This window comes from Dreissena polymorpha, chromosome 4 (genome assembly GCF_020536995.1).
Source record: "Dreissena polymorpha isolate Duluth1 chromosome 4, UMN_Dpol_1.0, whole genome shotgun sequence".
Lineage (NCBI taxonomy): Eukaryota > Metazoa > Mollusca > Bivalvia > Myida > Dreissenidae > Dreissena > Dreissena polymorpha.
The window spans coordinates 68640053-68653702 of NC_068358.1; the positions used below are offsets into that span (position 1 = coordinate 68640053).

A 13650-nucleotide genomic window follows, 5' to 3' on the forward strand; every position below is an offset into this window, starting at 1 on the left:
GGCATTCTGTACATAACTTGTATGTTTATATGTACTATTATGTTTTGTTTTGTATGAATGTACATATTTTATACACTGTTCTTTATATGTATTACATTCATTGTTTTTAGGGCATCAAGTTTTTGAATGCCCTCACTTTTATGGCATTTGCAATAAATGCCCTTTTTCAATCTCAATACGGTGTTGGTTGTTTACTTCATGCCATACTAGTTTCAATCGGATCTATATGACTTGCATATCATGAACAATACATAAAACCAAGTTTATGCACACATAAAGTTTTTTATGTCATTGTGATAATTTTTCCTGTTTTTGTAGAAGTTATCCTCAATACCTTTGTTTACATACTACATTAGTGCATTGTAACCTTAAAGGCACGCTTAGGCATTAGCCAATCATTGTATAGATAAAAGTCATGTGATCTGTTAATGCTTTGGTGCGAGTTGCATCGCAAAAGCTTACGCTTCAAAACCACCACCTCCCCTACCTCCGCCATATTTAATTTTAGGTTTTTATCACCCAGTGTTCTCATTTCATTAGTGCCATGTATGCTTACAAGCGTTTTTCTATCGCCCGGCGTTTTTCTATCGCCCATTATGGCATTCTGTACATAACTTGTATGTTTATATGTACTATTATGTTTTGTTTTGTATGAATGTACATATTTTATACACTGTTCTTTATATGTATTACATTCATTGTTTTTAGGGCATCAAGTTTTTGAATGCCCTCACTTTTATGGCATTTGCAATAAATGCCCTTTTTCAATCTCAATACGGTGTTGGTTGTTTACTTCATGCCATACTAGTTTCAATCGGATCTATATGACTTGCATATCATGAACAATACATAAATATATATGTATAAGGTAGGTATCTCTTGACACAGGAAAATCACCTACATCAACATTTAAAGCCATTAAGTGTTTTCATGAAAGCTGATGCCATTTTGATTGTATTTTGTTCGAACGACAAGAACTGTGCTATTTTGGTAATTTATTCACGATCCGAGGAGTTGTTAATTAGACAATAGATGGAATTAAAAATGGAATAACTATTGACATTTTTTTATACTAAATGTAATACGTAAGGGCAGAATGTTCGGTCCCTGCTAGTATGACGATTTGTGTTTTATGTTTGACGTTGATCAATCTATTTTGTAATACATCTACACATTTTCATATTGTTATCTTTTTGAACATCGCAAACTTAATAATTTTATAAGGTGAACATGATTGAACTTATTTTAGTTTTTGACACATGTTAGTGATAAATCAGGGTAAAACCACATGCGTTCAAAGAACGTTACTTGTAACAGGGTTTAGCCGCTATCAAAATAGTGTTCCGTGTTTGTCATTGGTATAACAAAAAAACATAGTGATCTAAGATGCGAGAAAAAGAACATAAAGCAGAAAGGTATGCTTGTGTTAATAAAACAGTTATTCGGATTTATTCCTTTATTGTCTTTGAAGAGTTTATTAAAAACAATAAAATTAAAAAATAAGATAACATAGCAAATGTAGTCACTAATGAGGAAGATTGCAGTGTCCTATGCATATAATTAAATAAAACACATTTTAAAATATCATTAACACATTTTTTTCTTAATCAGAACGGCTTTTGTAACTATGTAAAGATCTTGCTCTTATTGCAATGTGTTCATTGTGTATACAGGTCAATGAAAAAGAATAGGAAAAGTAAGCAAAATTATAGTTATCTTCATAAGCACACATCAATCAGTTACTTTAATTAATTATTATTCGAATTTACAATACTATACACATTATCAGGGAAATGCTTCTTTTGTTTTGGGTCAACTAATTCGAGGGGTGTTGCCATATTATTCAAAATTAGATTACACATTACAGTAAATTCAGTTGAAAAAGATGATAATGGAAATATGATAGGCTTTAATCTTACTTTCTGTTCTAACAATTCACATTACAAAACTTATATGGCCTGTCCTTTTATAAACAAGTGTTTGATTCAAATGATAAATTTGGTAGTACTATGTATATTATATGTGGGACTTTTATTAAGGCCTAGACCCAATGATATATGATATTAACTATAAACATTTACATTGTAATTGGAAAGCAAGAGATTTTTTATTGGGGGAAATAGTTAAAAGAGAATAAAATGACACTTTTAGATATAGATATGTAAACGGTGAGAAAAAAGGATTCACATGGAGACGTACTAACCCATTGCAACAAGGCCGTCTGAACCTTTTCCTTATTACAAACTATATGATTGAATATTTATTAAATGCTCAAAAACAAAAAAGCTACCGATCAGATCATTCTATAATTGACATAGTTATTAATTTCGATCATATATTACACGGTAAGGGTTTATGAAAATTCAATAACTCGTTACTATCCGATATTGAATTTTTTGCAAATAATTAATACCTTGATAGACGATTTTAAACGGCAATATTGTATTCATATATATAATTAAGAAACGTTAAATGTAATTTGATGACAGCCAAATACAGTAGGTTATTAATGATAAACTTTTCTTAGAAACGCTTTTAATGGAGATAAAAGGCAAAATTACAAAACTATTTCTTATTCAAGCCACAAAGCAAAATTAAGAAGAACGAACGCAAGTATATATTAATATCAAAAATTTAAATATTAGAACAAACACTGATTGAAGAAAATAAGGAACTATTAACAACAATGAAAAATGATATAGAAAATATTAGACAGGAAACTATGAAGGATTGCTTAATACCTTTACCGTTCAGACTGAATAGTTAATAGAGGTAAAAACGCTACTAAAATGTTTTGTAATTTGGAAAAAAATAATTTTCTTTAAAAATATATATATCTTGCATTCAGAAAGAAGATTGAACATTAATATATGAACCTAAAAATATTATGAAAGAAGCAAACTGCTTTTACAAAATGTTATATTCAGAACAACCCACTACCGATTATGATCTCAAACACGAAATAAAAAAATATGAAAAACCTAAATTAAGTAAGCAATTTAGAAGCAAAATTGTTGGAGGGTTTTCTTTCTTTACAAGAGATTTCAGATACCCTTAAACATATGAAAAATGACAAAAGTCCAGGATCTGATGGAATCACTGCAAATTTCGTTAACGTTTTTTGGAAAATATTGGTGCCTTTGTGGTTAGAAGCATTAATTATCCAATATAGGGTCAATTTGAATAACACAGAAACAGGGACTTATAACATGTATTCCAAAAGAAGGAAAGCATAAACAATTTAAATAAAAAAGGAGACCAATATGCATTGTTTAAACTCGCATCAGGCACGATAGCTAATAGACTTAAGTAAGTCTTGAAACAATTAGTAAATAGTGACCAAACTGGTTTCATTAAAGGCAGGTAATTGAGAGATAATACGCGGTTATTATATGATAGTATGAACTATACTGAATGCAATCAAATCCCTGGACTACTGATGCTAATTGATTTTGAAAAAGCATTAGATACTTATCATTCAGTTTTATAAAGCAGGTGTTTGATTTTTTTAACTTTGGACCTATGTTTAAAAACTGGATAACACTTTATTTAATAATATGGAAACTGCAATGCAGTTGAATGTTTTTTTTGCCATACTTCTTCATACTAACACGTGGTTGTCATCAGGGAGACCCTATTTCAGCATATATTTTTACTTTGTGCAGAAATACGAGCACTTAAAATAAGCAAATGCATTATAATAAAAGGGATAACAATTGACAATGAAGAATACAAGATATCACAATTTGCAGATGATACTTATCTGGTAATGTATGGGTCAGAAGAATCCTTAAATATGGCACTACAATTGTTATATTCATTTTCCGAATTTTCAGGCCTAAAGGTAAATTTGGAAAAATAACAACTACATGTTGTGTGGATAGGGTCCTTAAAATATAGCACAAGATCCATAAAACAAGGTGGAAACTAGTGTGTGGATGTACCAAATTTAAATTACTAGGTTTATCTTTTGATGTTGATCTACCTAAAATGATTGAGCTAAATTATAATGACAAACTAGTTAAATTAGAAAATATCATTTCACATTGGAACATAAGAGATCTATCTCCCTTAGGTAGAATAACTGTTGTTAAGACCTTGATACTTTCATTATTTATTCACCTTTTCGCCCCTTTGCCACAACCCGGAGATGCTATTTGTAAGGATCTAAACGATAAATTAGTCAAATTTGTGTGGCGGTGACCTTCAAAAAAATCAAATGATGAAGGGGGACTTGAAATGGTGGACATCAATGCATTTATGAAAACTTTATTATTATCATGGATGAGAAAAGTCATTCAGGGCCAGAACACATTTTCATTCTTAGCTAGATAGATTTATAGATTTTAACACACTATGTAAAACAGCAGTTTATATGCAATCTCGGCAATAAAAAAAATAACCAATACATTTTGGATCGATGTATCTAACAATATATTCTGACTATGTTAAAAGTATTTGCATAGATTATATTGGTCAACTTTTAGATATACCTCGGTTTTTCAACAACTGTTTATTAATCAACAATAAATACATTTTTGGAAATATTGGTATGATAATGGCATTCAGTATGTTAAAGATATTATTAAAGACTAGGGACAGTTATTGTCACTACAAAAGCTTCAAATCAAAATGAATAAACCAGTAAATTTTATGCATTATGAAAGCATAAAAAGGGTTCTATGTGCATACTTTGCCTCAGTAAAAAAACGTCAATTTAGAACAGTATAAAGTACATTCATATCCCATTTTGTCGACCTATATAAAACCAATAATTCTAAACTCATGCAAAAAGTTATTTTACAATATGTTAAAATGAAACTCTGAAACACCAACATGCCAAACCAAATGGAATGAATATTTTGAAAATTATTCCATACAATGGAAAAAAGTTAATGGACAAGTATTCAAAACCACGAATAATACATATATGCAATGGCTACAAACTAGGATTATCCACAGAATATTGGGCACAAACTCCCTTCTTTTTAAAATGGGCTTTTCGGATAGTAATACATGTACTATTTGCAAAAAGTCAGAATAATCAATTACCCATTTATTCTGGGAGTGTTATGAAGTACAAAACCTCATTAAAGATTTATCTGATATGTTAAAAAATGCAAATGTACAAATAGTAATAAACTACAAAATCTTACTTCTTGGCAATACTAATGAACCATAAAATGACAAATACTTTATTCTTTGAATGGAAGTGAAAAAGTACATTTTTGAATGCAAAATTTTCAATAATTTAAAGCTGATCTAAGACTTGCTTTAAATGTTTATGCAAACACAACGAGTGAATCAAATAAAGGAGTAGTTTTGGACAGTTATAAGAATATTTAATTCAAATTCATAATTTCATTCATTCAAAAATAAATGTTGTCAACCTTGCAACTCTGATTTAAATGTAATTGATAATTGCATTAAAAAAATGATTTTAACCTCATAGCCAACTTATGCAACTTGCACATTGTGGTGTTTACTTGTTTAAGTTTATTTTCGTTATTTGCACATTGGAAATTAAAACTATAATTGATTGTGTTGTAATAATGAACTCTTTGTTTAAAGTCACATTTCTGATTTTTGTTTATAATGTCCATTACAAATGCAAATAGAAAATCTAACATAGTATGGTTTTATGTACTTTGAACATTGTAATACTGGTTAAAGTGAAGTTCTTAATCTGGAAACCTTTTTTGTTAAGAATCACTTGTGTTATACATAAATAAATATAAAATATTATTTAAGTAAAGTTAAATGTGCTAAAAAGCAATAAGGAATTATATAGAAATTAAGTTTGTGAAATAATTTTGATAGTCATTACATAGTTAAAACATAATACATATGTTAAAAAAAATAAGTATATGCATGTACATGTCTTTGTAAATTGATTATATAAAATATAACGACATGAAAAAAACTTCGCAACAGGAAAAATATTATCAGGGAAATTACACGTATTCAACCAGTTTGAACGAGAACGCTGTTTTTGTTAAATTAAAAATACGAACAATCAATAATAAATTTGTAATACAATTACATTATTAAAGACGTGGATCAAGTAGACGTGGATAAAAATTAGTTTAGTACCTTCTATTATTTCATTTTCTATCGTTCATAAGTTGCACACACACGCACGTTCGCACACGCGCACGCACACACACACGCACAGAGAGGCATTACAACCATAAGCGTATTTCGGTAACAGATGGATGCACAACTAAGTAGCATTTGTAACGAGTATGATGCAAATTTGCACGTTAGTTATCCGAATAAGCAAACCTTTATGACACCGCAACCCTTTTACAGTTTAGCCTAAGCTCTTGACAATGAATAGGTAGATACACTCAATAATCATCGTCTGTTTTTGCCTTTGGATGTTTAGTCTTGTAGCTCCAGGTGAACTAAGCAAACGGATTTGTCGACAAAAAAATCAATAAAGTTTATATGTATTCTTTTTTCCGTTAGCTGAAAAGAACACATTATATTTAATTAATAAAAATGTAAAACAGGGATTTTTTTTATTATTTATAGTCCGACACTAAGAAATCAATAACATAAAGCCGACACTTGTTATCATTTGATTACTTCAATCCCTACACTTGTTTTTGAAGGAAACACAACCACAATACATACTTGCTTATTTTATTAATAATGTGTCAGCAGGCTTTCATTTAAATTCAGATCTAATGTCATTAAAGCAAAACACTATAAAATAATAAACAGCAAATGGTTTCTGATGAAGTTCAACGACTTTCAAACATGTATTGTCCTATAAACTAGTTTGTCTTTAAAGGGGCCTTTTCACATATTTTGTCATGTATTGAGGTTTATATCATGTTCAGTTTTAGTGTTTCCTCACAAATATTATAACTAAAAATAACTAAAACGAAAATTTGCGACTCTGAAACAACTTTTTTTTAATTTTGTCAATTTACCAAAACGTGAAAAGGCCTTTTAAGAAGCCTGTTGAAGCCCTAGTCGGCAAAAATAGCTTCCGTTAAGTTTGATAATAGAATAATCCCGGTCCCCTAAAAGGTATGCCGCTATCTTTAATGCTCGATTTTGTAGCTCACACTGTTAAGATAGTGCTTGTTAATGCATAACTTGTGTTACCTTTTCACTTGCTTTTTTGGTAATGTTGGATATTGCATCGATGAATTCGCCCAACGATGAGTCTAGCAATTCTTGATTTTGTAATGCGTCTTCCTCTTCCTCCAGAAATTGTACTAATCGTACAAGTTCGGGAAATGTATATGCGTTCTGAAATTGTTTTTTAAAATAAATATTATTACTCACAACGGTAGCATTTCATAGCTCATCTCCTTTGTTTCACAACAAGCTTACACTGAAGACGGATAACAATTTGTATCTATTTATACACATTTAATATATAAGTAACATTTAAATAACGCCTAATACATTACCGTTGTGTAACCGATTTCAGACACCATTTTAGCAACAAGTTTGCCTTGCTTCAGAAAAAGTCCTACAGGCTTGCCGTTGTCAATTCGCGTGCACAGCCTAGGTTTACATCGTAGCAAACGTTTTGAGTTCCACGCCATAACAAGTTTTTCCATGGTGTCAATGTCGTCCGTGTTGCGCGAGGCAAAATCTACCTCGATGGATAAAATGTTCGCGTATTTTGATAAAAGCGTTATGGGCTCTTTTGGTTTGCATTGAAATTTCTCCGTTAGCAGGTCTGAAAATAATCAAATTAAATAAAGATTGATAAACATGATAGTTTGAGACGTACCGTGTAAGCGGCATTATTTTATGCTTTGTCCGTGCAAATTGTGGTAGGCAACTAAAGAACATACAGGCAATACAGATTTCATTCGATATAACAAGAGGGTCATGGTGGTCATGAAGCGCTCACATCAATACAATGTACACCAATTGTTGCAGACTTGACCCAGTTACATAGCGTTTGTCCCAGATTCAAAATGTTCCTTCATTTTATTAAAACGATAATTTTATAAAGATTAAACGTCCCTTCTAGAGCGGTACTTTGGGTTTACTAAGCTATGGACACGTGGCCATCTTTTGCTCACACATAACCCAGAATCAAACTTGACGTAGATATTGGGAATATAAATATTCTGAGAAAGTCTATTCAATTTAAAGTCATAAATGTGGTCTCAAGAGTGGTTAATAAGATTTGATGTGATTACCAAGATAACCTTTTAAAACTCGTGACTCAGATTCAAACTCGGCTGAAATGTTGCCAACATGAACGTTCTGACACAATTTCATTGAGATTTAGCAAATATTGTGGCCTCAAGAGTGCATAGGAGCCAAATGTAGACGACGCAGAACGCACATCGACGGATGCCGGACATGGGGTGATCACAAAAGCTCAGTTGATCTAAAAATATAATTCAAATATACATACCAACAAGTACGGGAAAAAGCTGTTGAGATTTTAATGCTTCGAAGTCCTTCAAGCCAGATGCCAATATATTTATCGATTTCGAAAATGATTCATCAATGCTGACCTCGAATGGAAATTCCACTTTAGAGGCATAATTATAAGCAAGGTATGTTGTACGCCATTCAATATTTTTTGTATTTAGATGTGGCTCCATTGACTTGAGACCACTCCTATGATTTCCTATGTAAGTCCACAAATTTCCCAATGTTATGAAGTCCCCATCCAATTTACATTTAGAACCGCACTGACTACACTGGGCACCTGACGCCTTCAATGTAAATGCTTGCAGCAAGTATTTGGTAAAGTAGCTACCTTCATCTCGGAGGCCTATAGCAACGGCGTTTGGTCCTGTTGCATTAAATTGAATAAGACAGATATCTTTCACGTCAATAGTCTTGGCCTGACAGCAATCCAAAAACGCTATAACAGTTTTTACTCCTCGCATGTTTTGTATACATTCATTAATTTTGTTTGTTGGAAAATATTCATTCTTGCCAATTAAAAATCCCGTTTCAGTGTCGTGGTGTCCTGAGTAAATAAACACCAAAGTGTGGATGCCCTTCGCATTTAACTTTTCAAACGCACTTTCAATCCTAAATGCAACAGGTATGGTTGTGGGCGAATTAAAATCAATGTATTCACACAGACTTTTGCTGAAAGAAAATTAGTTAAAAGTTATATAACATGTTCTATAAAAAAAGTTACATTTAGAAGGAATTATGTATTTTGATATATTCTTTATTTTGCTAAGAAAGAAAACATGAAACAAAATTAAATGCGAATCTGGTACTTATTTTTAATCCGCCTAGGATTTTGGAAAATAAACTGTTTGTATAAAACATCAACAAATGGGAAATATTATTTTTGTGCTAATTATACTATTCAAAATTTTCTAAGGATCACTTTTTATAGTATGTGTAATTTGAAGTTCACCTCTAGCTAGATTCAGCCAGAGTCACGCATCAATGATAAATCAATACATAAAAATAATATAAAAAACACACATTCATATATCAAAACCTGCAAAATAAAAATATAAATTAATATAATACAAAATTGAAGATAATGTGAAAGTAAAAAGTGATCCTTAGCAAATTTTGAGTAGCGTATTTTACGCCAATCTTATGTCATCAAAAAAGTAACTTCCTAAATCGCGGAAGGTTCAAACGGTCGCGATTATCTATATTAAAACGCGTAAAACACGCATAATTGTTTTTCGGAGATACGAAAAAAAAAAAAACACACAACAATTGATGTGTATTTAATCGCGATATAATGCACTAACATTTTGACATTAATTAGAAGAATATTGAACATATTAAACCAACATAGAGATTTATTTGTTGATATTAAATGAGGTGGATAAACAATATATAGATTGTTGATTAATGTAATTAAAGTATGTGTTTATGATAAATAATACCAGATCATTTATATAAATTTTTTTTAAGATTACAGATCCTCCCTTTATCTGGACGTCAGCCATAATGACGTCTGAAGTTTGACATACCTTATGCACATAGTTGGTAAAACGGTGCTTGTGATAACGTCTCCAAACTGCTGCACGTCTTTGCTGAACATTTCGCGCCCTGTTACGTCATATCCGGCAACTAAAATTGCCCCCCATCCATCACTTAAAAAGGTGGAATAAAAAAATTGCATAAAAAATCACTCAGGGTTGAGCGATCAACCATTTTCAGAAAACTGTCAATCATTGTAAGCATTTGCAAATGACAACTGCTCTAAGAACATCTTGTGGATTTGAACTTAGCACCAGCGGTTTCGATTGGCCATTTATAAATGACAGAAAACTGAAACATTAGAAACATTATCAGGAGAGAAAGTCTTAAAGTTGATAATCTCAAGCAGTATTTTATCGATACTAAAATTTGGGTCGTCGCCTGAAAAGTGTCAACTTTAGAGATCGGAGGTTTTAACCGAAATGTCTTAGAATGATTACACTGGCGTCCAAACGCTTAAAAAGAAAAAACATAGAAATCTTATATGTAAGAAGCTGATTGTTGAATTAAAAATACTTTTAATGTGAATGATTTTTGGCGACTTCCTATAAAATTCGTCAATATTGATTAGACTTGGTCAAGACATGGGTGCCAAGAGACATTGAAGATCTCCTGATATATTTTCAAGGAAAACTTTTATAAACTGCTCTTTGTTATATTATTCATCAACCTTTTATTTGTTTCTATTTAATTTTTAAAATAGGATCGTAATTAAATATTCACTAGAGCATCAGAGCAACATAATTGATACTTTCTTATACACGCAGATATTAAATTAACACCATAACCCGATAAATCTCTTCTCGTTATGAAGATTGCATAACTCAGCACAAATTCCAGACGTTTTGCATCTCAGGTAGAAACCATTTGGATGGTTTAACAGGCCATATTACAAACATGCAAAATATTAATACAAGTAATTTTGTTGTTGACGTGGGCTTATGAAATACTGTGTTTAAGCAATTGTAATAAGAAAGTACAAACCTATCAAGGGTTTTATCACTTGGCCACACTCGTAACATTTGATAGGATTGATGTGGGAATTCCGCATACAGGCACAACACGTCTTCATTCCATGTGAACAATCCGCTATATTTCATTTAAATATATTTCTTAATTCAGATCGTCGTAGTGTTTTACGAGTACATGACATTTTAAGCTTTTTATATAAAGAGATTAGTAACAGAAAATATCCTTAAAAGAACGCGCATCTGAGTTAAAAGTATCTCTTCTATTTTTTACATAATAAACAGAGTAAATACGCAGATTAGTCAGCAAATCATACCAGTTTTTACGCCTTCCACAGATGTGTTAGTGATACAAAGATCGCATTTTTTATTGTCAATAGGTGTCCACTTCGGGGCACGCGCTTCAATTCTCAGCAATTTCTGAAGACACAATTGATGACTATTTTGAAATATTTGATTTCATGGTTACTTATGGAATGCCTCGTCTGTTTTTTGTGTATTGATACAACTGTTTCATTGAAATGACGTGGGTTTAAATAATATGATATGTGCTTATGACAATATGCTGTGTGCTTGCCATAGTATGCTGTGTGTTTGTTTTGGTATGCTGTGTGTGATGACATGCTGTGTGTTTGTGATGATACGATGTGTATTTGTGATGATGTGGTGTGTGCTTGTCATAGTCTGCTGTGTAATTGCACAGTACGCTGTGCGTTTGTCATGCTATGCTGTGTATTTGCTGTACTATCCTGTGGGAATATCTACACGATGTCCTTTTTCATTCGATGATGTTAGGTTGCATTATTCTCATTCGGAACACTCGGTTCTTGTCAAAGATCACGTGAAGTGTGTGTTCTCTGTATGACATCACCAGTAGATCTTGCCAAGAGGCGAGTGTTCCAAATGAAAATAACGCCATTTAACATCATAGCGGATGAAAAGAACATCATACTAGATAAACATGATTTCAGTGAAAAAGCAATAGTCAATAATAGACGGACGAGACTTTCCAAACATTTCCGCTGTTTTGTCAATGAAGCATGCGTTTGGGTTTTCTCATGGGCGACGATTAGGAACGCTTAAAATGCACAAGGATTACCTAACCGCATAAAATCAGTTGATATAACATATGTATATTCCAGCTTGAGGACATCAACGGTTAAGCAATAATGTAAAATGGCATTTAATGTTGAGATAATTTGTAAGAAAATGACAGTTCTTTACGAACATGTGCCTCCCATTGTTTGATCATTGCGAAGATATCAAAATGTGTCCTAAATCGCGTTTCACTATGTAAAAGTGGTTTCTTCTATGATGATTGGCTATTCCAAAATATTCGACTTTATACTATAAATATTGCCTCTAAAGACTTACTATTATAAAAATAAAATACTTTTATAAAATACTGATACGGTCTATTGTTTACCTGAATGCAGTTTTAAATCGTTTAAACAAAGCTAGACTTATGCTGCAAATATTTAACATATCAATGTAACAATTGTCGTCGCATAGATGATAGACATTTGAAGATAACATAACCCCGAATATTGTACATCTTCCTAACATTTCCAATAGTATGACTGTTCAGCAAAATTAGATTCAATCTTAAACGCAGTAATAAAGAAATGTTGAACTAACCTTAATATAAACTACATTTGTGCTTTATATGTTTATCATTAACATCTGTAACAAATATTTGTTGTAAGATGTTCAGATTGATTATGACATATGCAAGATAAAGCATATGAAAAGATTATTTGTATCTAGATCTTAATATGTCAGCGCTTCTTTTGTTTCTAGTGTAATTATTATATGAATAAGTATTTACATTGAATTTCATTTCAGGGCTTACTGCTGCTTTAGATAAAATATGCTAAACACATTCTGAAAGATACAGGCTACAAGAAATCAACCACAACACTTCAATTTAATCGTTTTTTACAATTTCGATGATATCAACAAGAAAGTTGCATGCATTTCGGAACTTTGGATTTATGTTTGGCGAGATAAGTCCTCCACTACAGTATCAATGCATGTAAAATAAAAACATACCTCCAAACTGTCGTACAATTCCTTGGATGTAAATGCTTTAATCCGTGCCTTTGTACTTTCATTGCCTTGATCAGCATTTCTGGTAATATCCTCTGCAATATCTTTTTCTTTTAAGATGTTTCCCTGAATTGGAATATATTTGGTAAATGTATTAAATTGACAAGAGATTAAACCCGGTTTAAAAATAAACACATGTTCACGCTATATTTTATACAAGAGCATACAATGTTACTGCGGACTGCATTTCGCTGATGATAATTTACAGAATACCAAAATTATAACTTTTTCGTGTAAAGAAATTACAGTCAATTCAAATCTTAACAAACTGAGACTTCTGCTCTACAAACTTAGGAAAACCCTTCCTATAGTCCGTTATCATTTATGTAAGACGAGGAACGATGTACAAAATCGTAAAACAACCATTAAAGATTGATGCAAATAACTTTGTTGAGTTTTCTTTTTGGGTCTTTGAACTATAATCATGAAAACAGATTAACTCGTCGAAAAAATGATGCTGTTATATTCTCAATGACGTGACTTTAATGAGGGACACACTTTTCAATTGTGAATTTAAAAAAAAAAATTTAAAAAGAGATAAAACCGAAAATAGTTTTCTCGAATTCCGCAACATAATTCTTGTTAAGGCAAATGGAGAAAAAATTCAAGATTTTCA

At 31.6% G+C, this 13650-nt stretch overlaps 1 protein-coding gene across 1 annotated transcript in view; it reads right to left on the minus strand.

Moving 5' to 3' along the window:
- Positions 1–2825: 2825 nt before the first annotated feature.
- The window catches only part of LOC127879519 (uncharacterized), a 39787-nt gene continuing 28962 nt past the window's right edge, over positions 2826–13650 (minus strand). The window contains exons 14-21 of the transcript XR_008049135.1: positions 12978–13100; positions 11243–11345; positions 10942–11046; positions 9948–10070; positions 8399–9090; positions 7431–7705; positions 7120–7266; positions 2826–6471 (exon numbers count right to left, since the gene is read on the minus strand). The gene's annotated coding sequence lies outside the window, so the exon portion shown is untranslated. The remainder of the gene's footprint in view (positions 6472–7119; positions 7267–7430; positions 7706–8398; positions 9091–9947; positions 10071–10941; positions 11047–11242; positions 11346–12977; positions 13101–13650) is intronic.